Source organism: Schistocerca gregaria, chromosome 8 (genome assembly GCF_023897955.1).
Source record: "Schistocerca gregaria isolate iqSchGreg1 chromosome 8, iqSchGreg1.2, whole genome shotgun sequence".
NCBI classification, from domain to species: domain Eukaryota; kingdom Metazoa; phylum Arthropoda; class Insecta; order Orthoptera; family Acrididae; genus Schistocerca; species Schistocerca gregaria.
Window position 1 is genome coordinate 166,946,111 of NC_064927.1, and position 18,119 is coordinate 166,964,229.

The 18,119-nt window shown below is 42.5% G+C and overlaps 1 long non-coding RNA gene across 1 annotated transcript; it reads right to left on the minus strand.

Annotated features, from left to right (window-relative positions):
- Positions 1-9,911: 9,911 nt before the first annotated feature.
- On the minus strand, positions 9,912-17,765 carry LOC126284925 (uncharacterized). The gene is made up of 3 exons (XR_007551577.1): positions 17,710-17,765; positions 15,325-15,481; positions 9,912-10,077 (listed from the first exon to the last, which is right to left on the minus strand). It is a non-coding gene; the product is annotated as an uncharacterized LOC126284925 (long non-coding RNA).
- Positions 17,766-18,119: the final 354 nt, after the last annotated feature.

Genomic DNA, 18,119 nt, shown 5'->3' on the forward strand with positions numbered 1-18,119 from the left:
TCTGGTTTCTGGTCAGTACTTCAATTGTCTTCCCACCTTATTGCAAGTTCTAAAGCTTGTGATTTTCCTTTTATTACGCTGGCTGTCAAGAAAGCTTCTGGCGACAGCGATTTAAATTTAACAATGCCGGGGTCCATACAAATATCTAGACATTTCAAAGTAAACATGCAGTACTAAATTAAACTGCTTGTTTCTACTTCTTATTAACACTTGATTACCTTCTGGCATAATTTAAATTTACCCATAGTATTAGATTAAGGGAAAATAATCTGTTTTTAAGACTTGTACAAAATTACCCCAAATGACTGTGACTTTATACCAGTGTTGAAAGACAAATTTTTCTTTAATATGGAAAGGTTAGTGCACAGTTTCATTTTCCCAAGCACTGGTTGTGAAAGTTTACGATGTTTGTTGCGATGTGTTTTGTTCCCAGTATTTTCAAAAAATGTAAAAAAAGTGGTACAAGGTTACCAAGTGAATAAAGAAACTGGACGATATTTGTTGAAGTCTCTCTTGTCCCCTTCTTTATGAAGGTATTTTGATCTGTCTGGAAAAATTACCTACGGCAGTGATCCACTGCACATATCACTAAGGACATTACTTATTAATTTTGAAGAAATTTTCAGAGTTCTGTTTGAAGTTCCATTAACACCACATGAGCTTTCGCTTTTTAGAATTTTTTATAATACTATTAGTTTCAGTGAAGGATTACATTTTTAATATATTCTCTCATTTCTTCAAATGAATCATCTGATCACATTTTTGCTTCTATATTTAGACTACGACTGTTAATAGCTGTCGCAATTTGTGAATTATGGGTCACAACATTGTCATTTAGTTGCCTGTCCTGTCTCCTGTTTCACAATATTCCATATTGTTTTAACATTATCGGCATTATTTCTGTAGGGATGTGCGTATTGCTGAACATTTTAATGACTTTGCTTAAAATAGTACAGTGTTATTTGCAGTATACAAGTAATATCGGATTTTGACTCACTCTGGTCTTTATACAGATTTCCCTCTTTCTCTCACATGAGACCAATTACCTTAGTTATTCATCGCTTACTTGTTTTTAATGGATTTTCTGAATAATTTTTTCAGAAAGCAACTTTAAAATATAAACAGACGTTCACTATGAATAAACTGAATTTGACATTAACATCTCTTTCTATATATATCTCATACCATACATCCCTTTTGACTTACTCAAATCATTGTATTCTGTTCTCTCGAGTATGCTCTGTATGAACCTGGCTTATGGTTGTAATGCGCCATACTGTTTATTTACATTAACTATGCGTCATGATCAGATAAGCCGGCCGTAGTGGCCGAGCGGTTCTAGGCGCTACAGTCCGGAACCCCGCTAACGCTACGGTAGCAGGTTCGAATCCTGCCACAGGCGTGGATGTGTGTCATGTCCTTAGGTTAGTTAGGTTTAAGTAGTTCTAACTTCTAGTGGACTGATGACCTCCGATGTTAAGTCCCATAGTGCTCTGAGCCATTTGAACCATGATCAGACAGTCCATTAGCTTGCGCTGTATGCTCCCGCGCATTGTCGTGCAAAATGATGAGTGGGTTGCGCAGCGAGTGTCACCGCTTCTTTCGCAAAGCTGGTCGCAGGTAATGCTCCCAAAACGAACTGTAATACTGTGCATTGACGGTCTGCCATAGAGGAACGTAATGCGTTAGGACAACACCATCACAGTTGTACACGAGAATCACCATAACTTTAGACAGCTGCATTTGCACCATCAACACAACAGGCTCCGATAACGGTATACTACGCCTTCCACATCGCTGCAACGGGTTCTACACAACGCTGGTGAGTGCTTTGAAGGACAATAACAGGTGTAAACATGTTAACTCTTTTGTATCGGTTGTGAATAAATAGTTGCCACTATTTAAGTTCCAACTCTCTCCTTACATTTGTCCTCTATCCATCCCTTCTTAGCCATTTGGCCCTTCCCCTCGTTTTTATTTTTATAAGTTTGTATTCCTTTTCGCATGCTTCATGTATTCCATTTTCATATTTTCTCCTTTCATCAATTAACTTCATTATTTCATGTGTTAGCGAATGATTTGTACTAGCCCTCGTCCTTTTACCTACTTGATCCTCTACTGCCTTCACTATTTCATTTCTCAAAGCTACCCCTTCTTCTTCTATTGCATTTCTTTCCCCTGTTCTTGTCAATCATCCCCTAATGCTCTCTGGAGTTCTCTACGACCTCTGGTTCTTTCAGTTCACCACAGTCCCATTTTCTTCAATTCCTATTTTGCAGTTTCTTCAGTTTTAATCTACAGTTCATAACTAATAAATTGTGCTCAGAGTCCACATCTCCTCCTGGAAATGTCTTACAATTTGAAACCTGGCTCCTAAATCCCTGTCTTATCCCTATATAATTTAACTGAAACCTTCCAGTGTCTCCAGGTTTCTTCCACGTGTACAATCTTCTTTCATGATTCTGAAGCCAAGTGTTAGCTATGATGAAGTTATGCACTGTGCAAAATTCTACCTGGCGGCTTCCTCTTTCATTCCTTACCCTCATTCCATATTCACCTGCTACTTTTCATCCTCTTCCTTTTCCTACCATCGAATTACAGTCCCACATAACTATTAAATTTTCGTCTCCCTTAACTATCTGAATAATTTCTTTTATCGCATCATGCATTTCTTCAATCTCTTCATATGTCGAATTAGTTGGCATATAAACTTTTACTACTGTGGTTGGCGTGAGCTTCGTGTCTATCTTAGCTACAATAATGCGTTCACTCTGCTGTTCGTTGTAGCTTATCCGCGTTCCTATTTTCTTATTCATTATTAAACCTACTCCTGCATTACCCGTATTTGCTTTTGTATTTATAACACTGTACTTAACTGTCGAAGTCTTGTTCCTCCTTCCATAGAACTTCACTAATTCCCACTATATCTATACTATCTTTTCCCCTTTAAAATTTTCTAACGTACCTACCTACCCAATTAAGGAATCTGGAATTCCATGCTCCCTTCCGTGGAATGCCAGCTTTGTTTCTCCTGGTAACGACGTCCTCCTGAGTAGTCTCCGCCCGGAGATCCAAATGGGGGACCATTTCATCTCCGGAATATTTTACCTAAGATGACGTCATGCCCTAAGGGCTTCCAGCCGTTCGCAGTACCAGCACAACAATGACGTTGATTTTACAAGGCCAGTTTAGTCAATCGTCCAGACTATTGCCCTCTTCAGGACCCACACCTTTGTCTGGCCTCTCAACAGATACACCTCCGTTGTGGTTGCACTTACGGTACGGCTATCTGTATCGTTGAGGCACGTAAGCCTCCCCCGCAACCCCAAGATCTATGGTTCCCTGATATTTAACTTCTCCATACCTGTGGTTATGTGGTGTTCAGATAGGCACAGAACATCTATCATCTCAGAATTTTCCACATCTAATTATTTTTCTGGAAACAGCATGCAACCTAATATGCTCCAAAACATAGCGCATAAAAACTGGATTCTTTTGGTGCACGTACCTCGGTATTTATTGGCAACGAAAAAATAGTGATAAATGTTTTGGATGGCCCTTGGGCTTGGAACCATTCCTATTTATAACAGAAGGATCGTCTTATTGTCACTATCCTACAGTACAGCGTCAAAGTACAAGTAATATCGGTTGGTTCGTTTTACATATGATGTAGTATAAGGTGATTTGATGGAGTTATGTAGGCACCATTAGTTCATGTCCTTGGAAAACCCCACTGTATTTTCGCCGTCACCAGCGGACCAAAACCCGGACGAGGATTCCGATGTGGCTATTTACAGCAAACGGCCGTATTTTTATGATACATTCCTAGAATCCAGATCCCTAACAACCTTGAAAATTTTCTTCCTATATTTATCCGTTTCCGAGAATCAGAAGTCCAAACTTACACGCTTGTAAACGTAAAATACGCGAGTAAAATCCGATGTGATGAGAAAACAGTTTCTAAAGTGACGTAACACGGAAAAATAGTCCATAAAGCGCCAATGTTATAATATGAAAGCCTCATGTTGATGTACTGAAGCACATGCATTTCGTTTTTGCAAATTTCGGTCCGAGGTGTAAAAATAGTTTTACGTTATTCCAGTTTCACGTAAGTAAAACATTTAAATTTTACTGGCAAAAACATTTCTTATCGTGTGATTTACATGTCCTGCTGCAGCAGGAATAAGGGATCCAGCGTAAAAATGCTCCTGTCAGAGCACAAAAAATGCGAATATGTTCCTGTTTTTTAACAGTGACTGCAAAGCGGAGTACTAGCTGCCTCATTCTACCTTCCTCAGCACCTTTAAAAATTTTGACCGAAGGGTATAGGCAGAAGAAAATTGTGTGTGTGTGGGAGAGAGAGAGAGAGAGAGAGAGAGAGAGAGAGAGAGAAACGCAGTGGCAGTGGAACATGGATCACAGTGACAGAAAGATTGAATGAGACAGTGCCCGTGATAGAGAAATAAAGAGAAGGAGAAAGGGGAAGTGGGTGAGAGCCAGTGGTAATGAGACAAAGTATGTAACAATGACAAGGAAGAGAGAGATAATGACAGAAGAGACAGCAGCAGTGAGAAGGGATTAATTAAATAAAGGGGGGGGGGGCAAATAGTGTAACATTGGACAGCGGTATTATTCATTCATTGCTTGCTTTCCTTGGGCTACTGATTTTTGGATGTGAATCCTGTTGTACTGCCAATTTTTGTTACAAGTTATTGATTTTTACGAATTTTTAAATCTGTTTCTGTATCCTTTTCCAGGTGATCCTGTGCTATTTCTCCTCGAAGCTATGAGATATTTAGCATATATATAGTTCTAAAATTCCTAGACGCTTGGCCAATATACACTCCTGGAAATTGAAATAAGAACACCGTGAATTCATTGTCCCAGGAAGGGGAAACTTTATTGACACATTCCTGGGGTCAGATACATCACATGATCACACTGACAGAACCACAGGCACATAGACACAGGCAACAGAGCATGCACAATGTCGGCACTAGTACAGTGTATATCCACCTTTCGCAGCAATGCAGGCTGCTATTCTCCCATGGAGACGATCGTAGAGATGCTGGATGTAGTCCTGTGGAACGGCTTGCCATGCCATTTCCACCTGGCGCCTCAGTTGGACCACCGTTCGTGCTGGACGTGCAGACCGCGTGAGACGACGCTTCATCCAATCCCAAACATGCTCAATGGGGGACAGATCCGGAGATCTTGCTGGCCAGGGTAGTTGACTTACACCTTCTAGAGCACGTTGGGTGGCACGGGATACATGCGGACGTGCATTGTCCTGTTGGAACAGCAAGTTCCCTTGCCGGTCTAGGAATGGTAGAACGATGGGTTCGATGACGGTTTGGATGTACCGTGCACTATTCAGTGTCCCCTCGACGATCACCGGAGGTGTACGGCCAGTGTAGGAGATCGCTTCCCACACCATGATGCCGGGTGTTGGCCCTGTGTGCCTCGGTCGTATGCAGTCCTGATTGTGAGGCTCACCTGCTCCGCGCCAAACACGCATACGACCATCATTGGCACCAAGGCAGAAGCGACTCTCATCGCTGAAGACGACACGTCTCCATTCGTCCCTCCATTCACGCCTGTCGCGACACCACTGGAGGCGGGCTGCACGATGTTGGGGCGTGAGCGGACGACGGCCTAACGGTGTGCGGGACCGTAGCCCAGCTTCATGGAGACGGTTGCGAATGGTCCTCGCCGATATCCCAGGAGCAACAGTGTCCCTAATTTGCTGGGAAGTGGCGGTGCGGTCCCCTACGGCACTGCGTAGGATCCTTCGGTCTTGGCGTGCATCCGTGGGTCGCTGCGGTCCGGTCCCAGGTCGACGGGCACGTGCACCTTCCGCCGACCACTGGCGACAACATCGATTTACTGTGGAGACCTCACGCCCCACATGTTGAGCAATTCGGCGGTACGTCCACCCGGCCTCCCGCATGCCCACTATACGCCCTCGCTCAAAGTCCGTCAACTGCACATACGGTTCACGTCCACGCTGTCACGGCATGCTACCAGTGTTAAAGACTGCGATGGAGCTCCGTATGCCACGGCAAACTGGCTGAAACTGACGGCGGCGGTGCACAAATGCTGCGCAGCTAGCGCCATTCGACGGCCAACACCGCGGTTCCTGGTGTGTCCGCTGTGCCGTGCGTGTGATCATTGCTTGTACAGCCCTCTCGCAGTGTCCGGAGCAAGTATGGTGGGTCTGACACACCGGTGTCAATGTGTTCTTTTTTCCATTTCCAGGAGTGTATATAGATTGGCAAAAATTACAAATTAATTGGTAGGTACTCGTATATTCCAGTTCCAAGAATAGCAGGTGCTGGCGAGTGTGAATATTATCGAACCATCAGTTCAGTGAGAACTTAAAAGCAAAAATCTCTAATGCGTAGACCGCAATTTTCCTATCAGAATTAAGTTCGATAACTAGTTTCAATTGCTATCTGCAACCACTTTCAAATCGTCCAAAGTATGAAAAGGCGTTGATTAAGCATTGGAATGCATCGTTAGCCGTACTCATGCAACATGCATTCGTAGCTACCAAAACAATAACAGTGCGTAGTTGAAAAGCAAGACAAGTTGCAGACGGTAATTTCGCAAGATGACATGGTATAGGAAATTGCCCAGTTGCGTGAGTAGAAGTGCAACTGGACAGTTTCGTATATGACCATCAACTTGCGAAATCACCGTTTACAGCCTGGCTTGCCCACGGTGACGTTTTCAACTACGTACTGTTATTGTTTTCGTAGCTGCGAATGCATGTTGCTGCATCACTGCAGCTAACGATGCATCCCAATACTTATTCATCGCCTTTTCATACTTTACGTCTAGGGGACTGATGACCTCAGATGTTAAGTCTCATAGTGCTTAGAGCCATCTGAACCATTTTTTGCCAACTTTATTGTAAGATTTCCGTAAACTGCTAAGAGGTTCCAACATCAGGAGCGCTTCAAAATGCATTGAACGGAACAACATTCGAAGTAATTGTCCCATGTCACTTCGAATCCACATTCGCTTTATTGTTTGAGATTCCGCTGCTGACTGCGCCCAGTACCAGCATTCTGACAGACCTTGTGCAGCAAGCAGTGAGACAGAGCACAACGGGTGGTGCGTTTGGCGGACTGGGGCAGCTACGTCGCTGACACCGCGAATCCTGTGCTGCTTCTGTATTTACAGCGCTCAGCGCTTTCGTGGAGCCTACTGGCCTAGATTTTCTTATTATCATTGCAAGACAAGACACATCATTCAGCTCCTAACCACAGTTGCTTACAATATGCTGTAATAAGTCTTATACGAAAAATCCCATGGAATCTACAAGCTAGGTCTTTCAAGAGAGCGCATTGGAAATGTTTTCTGTTCACGTCACCCTGATGAAGTTTAAAAGAAAAACATCAAACATGTAGAGACACCTCTCTGTACGAATACAAAAATTTTCGGTCCTACGTAAAATCCGTTAATAGAATAACTGCTCGTTAACCACGATGGCACAAAACCGGAAGACGGAAGCTAGATGACGAGAAACTTAATTCTGTCTTTCGAAATTGTTAAAATGAAAGTGATTAAAACGTGATTCCTTTGTATGAGCATAGCATGTTTGCGTAAATGAAATAGAGGGCAATTAAAAACCAGGTCAAATTCTAGTATTATATGCCTTAAGGATTAGTGGTAGTGATTGTGGAGGTAATCGAGATCGTTATTTAACACACAATGCACAAATGTGAGGAATGTTACACGCAGCTACGCTTTTCGGGAGTCAAGCTCCCATCTTGCTGTCTGCATTCATACTCATTAAATAAAGTAAAATAAAGGCCGAAGCTCTGAAGATGGTCATCGCTAACCGGAACCCGAGGTCTAAGGACCAAAACGTGTTGTGTTTATAAACGGGAATGAAAGAAATTTATGCTGAGCACTCTGGATCACTGCTTTTATTAAGCTTGGACTTTTAAAATTTTACTTGAGTTTGTTAAACCATAGTCCCAATAGTTCGGCACATTTTTTAAAAAATAGCTATGTAGATAATTGCAAGATCCAGGGTTACTTCTGTGCATGGCACAAGAAATTGAAAAAGACAGGGACAAGGCTGGAAAAAGAGAGGAGCAGATGGCCAGTAATACCTCAGGAAAACGTCGATTGTGTAAGACAAGATTTCGTTCGTTCTTCGCGGAAGTCTATACGCACCCCTGATAAAAGCCCCATACTACAATCAACGATGCACGAAGTCCTACACCAAAACTTACGATTATACGCTCACAAGGCGCAATTATTACAGGAACTAGAACCAAATAAAACGAAATAAGATTCCAGTTAATATGCTGCAACGAACGTCCACGGCCGAAACATTCCTCACTCTAGTTTGTTTCGGTTATGAGGCAATTATACCTAGTTTCTCACAATGTGAGAAACTGGGAATGCAGTATGACGTCATATTTCGGAGATTATGTTCAAAAATGTTCAAATGTGTGAATATTATGGGACTTAACTGCTAAGGTCATCAGTCCCTAAGCTTACACACTACTTAACCTAAATTATCCTAAGGGCCAACACACACACCCATACCCGAGGGAGGACTCGAACCTCCGCCGGGACCAGCCGCACAGTCCATGACTGCAGCGCCTCAGACCGCTCGGCAAGAGATTATCTACGTGAAGTATTTCACAGTAGTATACTAGCTGTTTATTTGAAGTTATGTAGTTCTGAATGGGCTGTTTTGTCACTGTGATGCGCTAGTACTTCTTGGTTTTTTCTGAGTGGTGGATATTAGATAAGCAGTCACACAATAGCTCTTCTTTACGCGGTAAACATTAATGTATTCATCATGTGTATATAATTAAAAATACATTTTCACTCATGATTTTAATCGTAGCTTTTATTTTGCAAGCAACTCTAGTATATATTTTCTGAATAAAATTCAGTCGTCAGTTGCAAAGACATTTTTTTTTAATTTCGCCTCCGGTTTCCACATTAATTTTTAATCCTCAGAAGCTTAGTATTGGTTTAGCAGATTTCAATATCTGTGCACGTAAATTTGATCCATTTACTGTATGTGTCATTCTTTCAATCTGTAATGATCACGTATAATATGTACTTTTTTGGCATTATGGACCTGCGAAGAAGATATAGATATCTACTAAACCAGTAATAAGCTCATGAAGAAGACAGATTAATGGTTGAAATAGGTAAAGCGAAATAAAAATATCTGTGTAACTGACGACTGAGTGCCATTCTGAGAAAAAAGTGTTTTATTCAAGTTGCATTCGGACAGAATATTTTGTATAAACAGTGTTGCATATTTGATCGAAGGAACTCTAATAATTATTCAGTATTCAGCTTTGAAAATTTTCCTTTGGAAGTTTCGTATGCTTTTGTCTCATCTTATAGAAGGTGCAAAATTCTTTCGTGGTACAGTACATTGCACGTAGCAGCGTGTTATGCAATATATCACAAAAAATGGTTCGCCTCCTGCCGATATATCTGGAAAACGCTTCTCATTGAGAAAGGAAATTTGAAGCGTATTTTGAAAACAAGTAGATTTTGGTTGCTATCATTTATCATGTTAATAATTTACATTATAGTTATCGCGTATCAACATCCTATCGTGGTTAAGCTTATAAAATTAGTGTTTTAAAAATATGTGCTTCTGTGTGAGTGTGTTGGCGAGAGCGGTGGGAGTGAGGGAACTAGTGAGATTTTAAACGAATATTCTGAATTTTTCTTCAGATTTTCAACAAATGTGTACTGTAACGAGCTACACAATCGCGTGTTGATCTTCGGCAATTCTTCTACAGTGGGCAGAGTTACACTACATGATTTTTTGACAATAAATACAGAAGCTCACAGCCGCTACGAAATAGAAGAAGCAGCTTCGAAATACTTAGAATACAAGAAAACATATCAGTACGTCATATCTACAAAATAATTTATTTGTATTTTGGTAACAACAACAGAGCGACGTGACACAGAAGAAATGAAATGCATGGAAAGTGAAGCAGCAGCTCAATATAGAGGACGGGCCGTCTTGAAATCAGAAGAACCGGTGTGGGTAGTAAAAGAACGGCGGCAGCAAACCTGCAACAAGAAACAGCCAAGCACTGTTTTAACATGCACTCCAACTGCAAGTGCAACTGATTTTTAATTTCTTAAAATAGAGTTCATCAGATGCTGAAAAATAAAAGTGGTTCAAATGGCTCTGAGAACTATTCGACTTACCTTCTGAGGTCATCTGTCACCTAGAACTTAGAACAAATTAAACCTAACTAACCTAAAGACATCACACTCATCCATGCCCGAGGCAGGATTCGAACCTGCGACCGTAGCGGTCGCTTGGCTCCAGACTTTAGCGCCTAGAACCGCACGGCCACTCCGGCCGGCTAAAAAATAAAAACCCGTAAGATTGTCTGTGTATACATTTTCATTTATTAGTGGAATAATACTTGGGTGTAATTCTCCACCCATAGTACGAAAAGTATTGAATAAGGTACACAGTGAGACATCCCGTAATCATATTGAAGTAATCAGGCATCCTTATAACAGAGCTCTGAGAAATTCAGCATTAACAACAAATAAAAATTTCGTTGTCGGAAAACAACCCATGAAAAAAAGAAAAGTTCATTCACTATTCCTCATTCGCGACTATCTTGCTACAGAATGGATGAATCACAAAGACATTTGCTGCCCTCATATGTAACGCCTCAGGTACGGTATGTTGTGGAAAATAATGAAATTTCGGGAATAAAAATCAAATTGTCGTTGCTAGATGTAAGACGGTGTGACATTTGTCTGTTCTTCATTTTCATCTTCGCCGGAGTCCGCAGCTGGTGAGTTAGTGGTTAGAGTCGCTGCCTCTAGATAATAATCGTCCTAGTATGGGATTGAATCCTCAGTGAGTTTTATCGTTTTTTCCACCTATCGAAATGATTTGTTAACGTCAAAAACACAGTTATCGCTGTTCGGAGAATGCGTTGAAAGGGAGGTCCTGGGTAAGACAATTCGTATGCCGGACGAAGGTAAACGGTCTGCTATAGTGCTATAGCATTCAGAACAAGATTAGTGTATAAAACAACTCTTTTGCAAACTTTTATGTATGTTTACTACGATGGATTAATATTTTACATTAGCTGATGGTGATCAGTGGGGTAGAAACTGATGGCAGAATAAATAATGTTCTTGCTTAGTCAGTACTTACCTCGGTTAACATGACAATCTTTAAATATCTGCAAGCTCTGGGTACCGCCTGTATAATATATACAGTATCGTTCGTTATAATTTATATTGAAAAATTATTTCATTACTTGAAGCTGTGGTTCTTCTTAAATAAAACTCACGTACTTTTTGTCTTTTCACATCACGAGACTACTTTCATTACTTTGGACAGAATACAGTTTCAGTTTTGCAGTATACCTGTTTAATTACCAGGAAAGAAACATGAAGTAGCTAGAATTCCTTTCCTACGCATCTGGAGGATTATACAGCTAGATAACTGTACGACACACTGTGTCGGAGTAATTGACCAACCGTCATCAGTGGGGTAGCCCGAAATAGGTAGGAGAGCCAGTTTTCACAAACCATATTTCAAGCGTCCAGTGGCCTTGCAGTTGCGGATATCACATATCGCCGTGCGAGCATGACGTTCTATTTCGTGTTAAGAAAGTAACAGGTATGGTTGCCCTTCTTGGACAGGAGTACGGAGAGAAAACGCACACCGAAGGGACGAATTTATTTTCGTTTTAAAAGACGAGAACCAACGAAGATGCAGTTACACACGATCTCTCCACTATCCTCAACATCTAGAATTCTTTACTCCGTCCCATCGTCTACTGTGCCAACACAGCAAGGATATCTGCTGCTCTCCGAATCCTTGAACGTCACTCCCTCGGCCTTGCTTTCCTCATTTGTTTGCCTTTCCCCAAAAGAATTCTTTACCAAATAATTAATTTTCCCCTATCTCACCATACATACTGAACACCTCAGTATATCCTAAAGGTCCAAATTCTGCAGACACTAACAACTACAATATTTCCTGATATGCTGCCGCACAAATAGCGAAGTATCCCATTAACCTCCGAGTATACACTCTCCCTGTACTCTATGTATAAAATTTTAATACATTCGCTCACCTACATAGTGAAACACTATTTCCCATTTACTCTTACCATCAGTTTAAAGCCACTCCCTATACTTCCACGTATCAGGTCTTCTGTTTCTCATGTATACTTACTCCTTCTTCCTCATTATCCACGTTTCCGCGTCGGCTACACTCCAGCGTTATACCCGTTTCTACATACCAAGCCTTCCGCTCCGTTTATAGCCTACCAGAACCACTCAACCTCTCCCAAATTATCCCTGCCGTTGCAGGTCCTTCTCATTTTAGTACAGTGCTTTCGACAGTTCTTTAATCCCATCAGTGTTTAATCTTGTCTTAAATTTAAAAGGCATGAAAATATTTTATCTTTTATAAAATCTTAAAACTGTTCCTATCAGTATGAACGCTTGTCGCTAGAGAGCCGCATGCTATCCCACTGCCGGTCCACTCTAGCCAGTATGAAAAGACAATAACGAAAACTAACATTTCACGTGAAGGGCGTAGCCCACAAAGACCTATTTTTAACCAAAGTTTCCCTTTCAAATGCTAAAATTACTATGAGAAACGTACAGAAATAAAATGGCCTGCGTTGTGGCGGTCGAAATATGGGCTCTCCCACCACGATCACGCTTCCGTGAGTGATTCGATGCATTTGTAAAAAATTTAAAAAAAGAAAATACTACGCGTCTTTGTATGCAACATGCAAAAATTACTAGGCGGTTGTGCAAACAACCTGCTGCACACCGAATCTGGCTTTCTGCGATTTTTCCCTTTTCCCTAGAGTGAAAAGGGGCATGAAAGCGAAGCAGTCTGTATTAGGAGGACACAGAAGATGTGAACCTAGAATTATGGAAGGCACATCGCAGCTTAACTCCGGGCAATTTTTAAACCTAAGTATCCAGACATCCCAATATAATGCGGATTCGGTCACTAGATGTCAAGAGAAGTGGATCCGTCAATATAAAAGGAGGAGAACAGTATTGTGTTGTTCAAATGGCTCTGAGCACTATGCGACCTAACGTCTGAGGTCATCAGTCGTCTAGAACTTAGAAATAGTTAAACCTAACTAACCTAAGGACATCACACACATCCATGCCCGAGGCAGGATTCGAACCTACCACCGTAGCGGTCGCCCGGTTCCAGACTGTAGCGCCTAGAACCGCTCTGCCACCCCGGCCGGCTATTGTGTTGTTATTAGAGAAGCAGTAACAAGAGTAATTCAAATGGCTCTGAGCACTATGGGACTTAACTTCTGACGTCATCAGTCCCCTAGAACTTAGAGCTGCTTAAACCTAACTAACCTAAGTACATCACACACATCCATGCCCGAGGCAGGATTCGAGCCTGCTACCGTAGCGGTAGCACGGTTCCAGACTGTAGCGCCTAGAACCGCTCGGCCACTTCGGCCGGCTGTAACAAGAGAGTAGGTCGATTAGGAGAGCTGCATCTGTGAGGCAATACTTTGTGGACAATGACGTTCCCGAAACGGACTAGCCTACTCAGAGTCCTGAGCTGAACGCAGTGGAAGACGTGTGGGATTAGTTAGAATGTCGACTTTGTTCTAGACCACAGGGTCCACCATCCCTAACTTTTGTGGTTTCGACTGCTGAGGATGAGTGGGGCTCCACTCCTCCACAGACAATCAGACCTTTCAATGAAAGTGCTCCCAAAAGAGGTCAAACCTTCATATAAGCGAAGGGTGGTAATACACCGCACATTATTGTCCACCAGTAGCTGTACGGAAACTTTTGATTACATAGTGGATTTCCCAAAATGGATAAGGTATTGTAACAAGTGCATTAGGTCTCACAGACAGAGTTACTTATGGTTTCTCCCCCGTAAATCGGTAACTATAAATTTTGATTACTAAAACTTGTTAAAAATTAGATTCCACTTCAGTAAACTGCTACTGCAATCGGATGTGTGAAAGAAACACAGGGGGACAATTACTGAACTCTATGAAATGAAGTAAATTAGTTACAAAATACGGCGTGCACACACTTTATTCAACATATAAACGTCACTACAAATTTTCGGATTTAGGTTATGACATGTTCGATATGCCTGCTGTGGTGTCACCGCCAGACTCCACACTTGCTAGGTGGTAGTCTTTAAATCGGCCGCGGTCCGGTAGTATACGTCGAACCCGCGTGTCGCCACTATCAGTGATTGCAGACCGAGCGCCGCCACACAGCAGGTCTAGAGAGACTTCCTAGCACTAGCCCCAGTTGTACAGCTGACTTTGCTAGCGATGGTTCACTCACTTCTACGCTCTCATTTGCCGAGACGATAGTTAGCATAGCCTTGAGCTACGTTATTTGCTACGACCTAGCAAGGCGCCAGTATCCGTACTATTGATATTGTGAATCATGTACCATAAAGAGCGACGTTCTCCATTAATGGATTAAAGTTAAGTATTCCACCAGCTACGTCCGTTTTTCCCAATTCTAATTCCCTTGTCATGTTCCAGACCTCACGCCAGGCTGCGTGAGCTAAAACGCGTGCATTTCGGCCTCCTCTAGTAACACGGAGTTGGCTCTCCTGCCAACCACAACAGCTGCCATCATTTGCGATGATGTGACGCACACGAATAGCGAAATTATGCGTGGTCCGCTGAAGTGTCGGAACATCGATGCGGTCGGTGACCTCCTGAATGGCTGTACATGTGTTCAGATCTAGTGAATATGGCGGCCAATCGAGGTCCATGCCCGTGGCGTGTCGGTACTCCAGAGCCAGAATGCGGTCCCCGAAATGTTCCTCCAGGACGTCAAACACTCTCTTGCTTCGATGGGGTCGAGCTCCGTCTTGCATGAACGACATTATGTCAAAATCAGGGTCACTTTGGATAATGGGGATGATACTCCAAAACCTTCACGTACCGTTCGGTAGTCACCGTGCCATCAAGGAATATCGCACCGATTATTCCGTGACTGGACTTTGCACACCACACAGTCACCCGTTGAGGGTGAAAAGACTTACCCATCGCGAAATGCGGATTCTCAGTCCCCGAAATGCGACAATTTTGCTTACTGACGAACCCATCCAAATGAAAGTGGGATTCGTCGCTAAACCAAACCATTTACACACATACTAATTCCCATCATGCCCCGCGGCCAACTATGCAGTTCGAACGTCCTAACGCAAACCGTACAGGAGTTACGGCTATTTTCTTTCACACAGTTCAATAATTGTCAGCCTGTAGTTAGAGGGCTGTACGCAGTCAGAGTTCTCACCTCCTTTGAAAGAGCCGAAGGCCCCCCAGGGACCGAACCCGAAGTCGTGGGCGAAGCTGAACGTCTCGGCAGTGGCCATGGACTCTCCAAGTGCGGGCGCCGCTTCCACCGCCGTCAGAAAACCGCACGCCATTACAACACAGGCCAGAACCGCCATCTGCAGAGCAAAGTTGTACGTAGGTCATGAAGAAAGAAAGCAGCATCCACAGAAAAAAAATAGATAATAATTGGAGTGCAGTCTGGTACGTGGAAATGATACAGAGAAAATATCTCGATCTCTGTTGCATACAACTTCAACAAAATTCCGTTTACTCGTAAATATCCCTCAATTAAACCAACTTTTTTGGGAATTGTCACTTGCCAGTTAAAATACTGCAAAAGTAAGCGTACCCTTCAGATTCGCAGCGTGCTACTTCTTCTCTTATTAAATAAGCCCGTAGTGGACGCCTTAAGGAATTTTCATCATTCCCTTCCTATGCAGAGAATTTTCCAAATATTCAGAAACTACCCCTTCCTATACTTCAGGCAAACCGTCCATTTCTAATATGCATCTAATACGTGGACTTCCTTTTTACCCTAACAATGATGATGATGGTTAGGTCCCATACTCCGAGGAGCGTAAGGAACGATGCGGGAGACCCCCACCGCCGACTAGGCAAGGTCCTAGCGGAGGTAGTTTGCCATTGTCTTCCTCCGACCGTAATGGGGATGAATGATGATGATGAAAACAACACAACAACATCCAAACACCTGGAGACAGGGAAAAACCCTGTCCACGCCGGGACTCGAACCCGGGACCCCGTGCGCGGGAAGCGAGAACGCTACTGCAAGACCACGAGCTGTGGACTCCCTAATAAACTACTATAAATAGTAGCATATCAGTTTTGAGGACAAGGGCCATGCCTTCCTCCAAGTGTGAATTCAGCAAGCGCAAGCTTGAGTTATGAATATAACCTGAAGTTCAATACCTGGGAACGTGACTTTAGAGCAGTAATATGAACCTCAGAGAGATGCGTTGTTTACAGTCGAACAAACATAAATAAAATCGAGTTTGGCTTTGTATGCATAGAGTACAGAATGAAATTAATTTAGGAAATTCTCTGTCTGAGGAATCAAACATGTAGGAGACTGTATACTAATATTAGATTTCTAGATAGTGTAGCAGTACAGAAGAAGCTAGAAAAAATGACTTAACTGAATACTTAGCGTAGAGATGCGTCTAAGATGAACGGACCAAAAAGGAAAGTGATGAAGAGTAGCAGAAAGGAATGTACCGACATGTTCATCATCAGGTTTGAAGAGGACATAGTGGTTGAGGTTCTGAGAGGACTGAAGAACCTAGGAAAAAGGTACACGGAACAGACGAAGCTAGGAAGATATCAGAAGTACAAAGGAGCAGGTGAAGAAACAGCAAAGGAGAAATGAGTTCCTGAAAGCGTACATCGGTGCGTGTCACTGCTTGGAAATAAAATGTTGGCCGTTGTGAACTCTGACAAGCAGAAAATAGACTTACATCAAATGTATTGCCATGCAAGGATACGAAAAATTAAGAAAATGGGCAAAGTACAAAATGAAGAGGCAGGCGATAGAACATTTTACAGAAAACCATGAGCAGGCGAAGGAACAGAGTAATGGCACAAATGTTATTATAAAAGTCAGCAATTGTTAACTTTGTGCTGAAAGCCACAGTAGAGACCAAGAATTGTAGGGTTTAGTGTGCGTAAAGCAAGTTATCGAGGACGTTGACAGTAGTAGAAAAATGGTTCAAATAGTTCTAAGCACTATAGGTCTGAACATCTGAGGTCATCAGTCCCCTAGACGTAGAACAACTTAAACCTAACTAAGCTAAGGACATCACCTTCATGCCCGAGGCAGGATTCGAACCTGCGACCGTAGCAGTCCGCGGTTCCGGACGGAAGCGCCTAGAACCGCTCGGCCACAGCGGCCGGCACTGGCAGTAGTACGTTTTAATTCCTGACATAATTGTGGAATTGCAGCATTTGTACTTACAATTTTAATAAAAAAACCCAAATCGTAATAACTTATTTATTCTTGATTCCGGTACTCAGTATCGGTCAATAAAACAATCTTCATGGCAGAGGCTCCAGATGACGTGAGGAACCGGTTCACAACTCACTACTCAGCTGCTCCTCACGCCATTTGGAGTCTTTGGTCTCTAGATGGTCTTACGGAACGAAACGGATTCCCGGAATCAAAAATAAATAACTTAGACTGATTTGGACTGCATTTCATTAAAAACGCATTGGGTACTAGATTATAAGGATTTGCGCATGATACAAAGAGCTGGATGTCGTTGTCAAACAATTGGAAAGACCATTGGCTCAAGAGGAAAAGCGTGTAGCAGAGAGGTGTCGCAGCACATACCTTGATCACCACGCGATACATCGTTGCTGATTGCAGACGCAGAATTGACAGGTGCCTGTCTCTGGGCGCTGTGAAGCTATATACTACCACTTCGAGGATCCACTAGCTAATTAACGGTCACCACTTTCTCCGTGGAGATTTTCGATACTCTGGCGTCCAACCTTTCTCCGAACATAGCGGATACTTGGAACAGGATGTCTTTAAACGAACAGCATTGAAACCGTACTATTTATAGGTTTGCACTCTGAGACCTTGGATGTTCTCTTCCTGTCACATTTCTGCAAACTGAACGCTTGACTCCATCAATAAAAGTTCAGAGGTGACGCAGAGATATTTAGTGATTACTTCCGTGTTAGGGATAGGTAATACCCAGGTTGATGGTTACAGAGAAATAATGTAATTTAGAACTT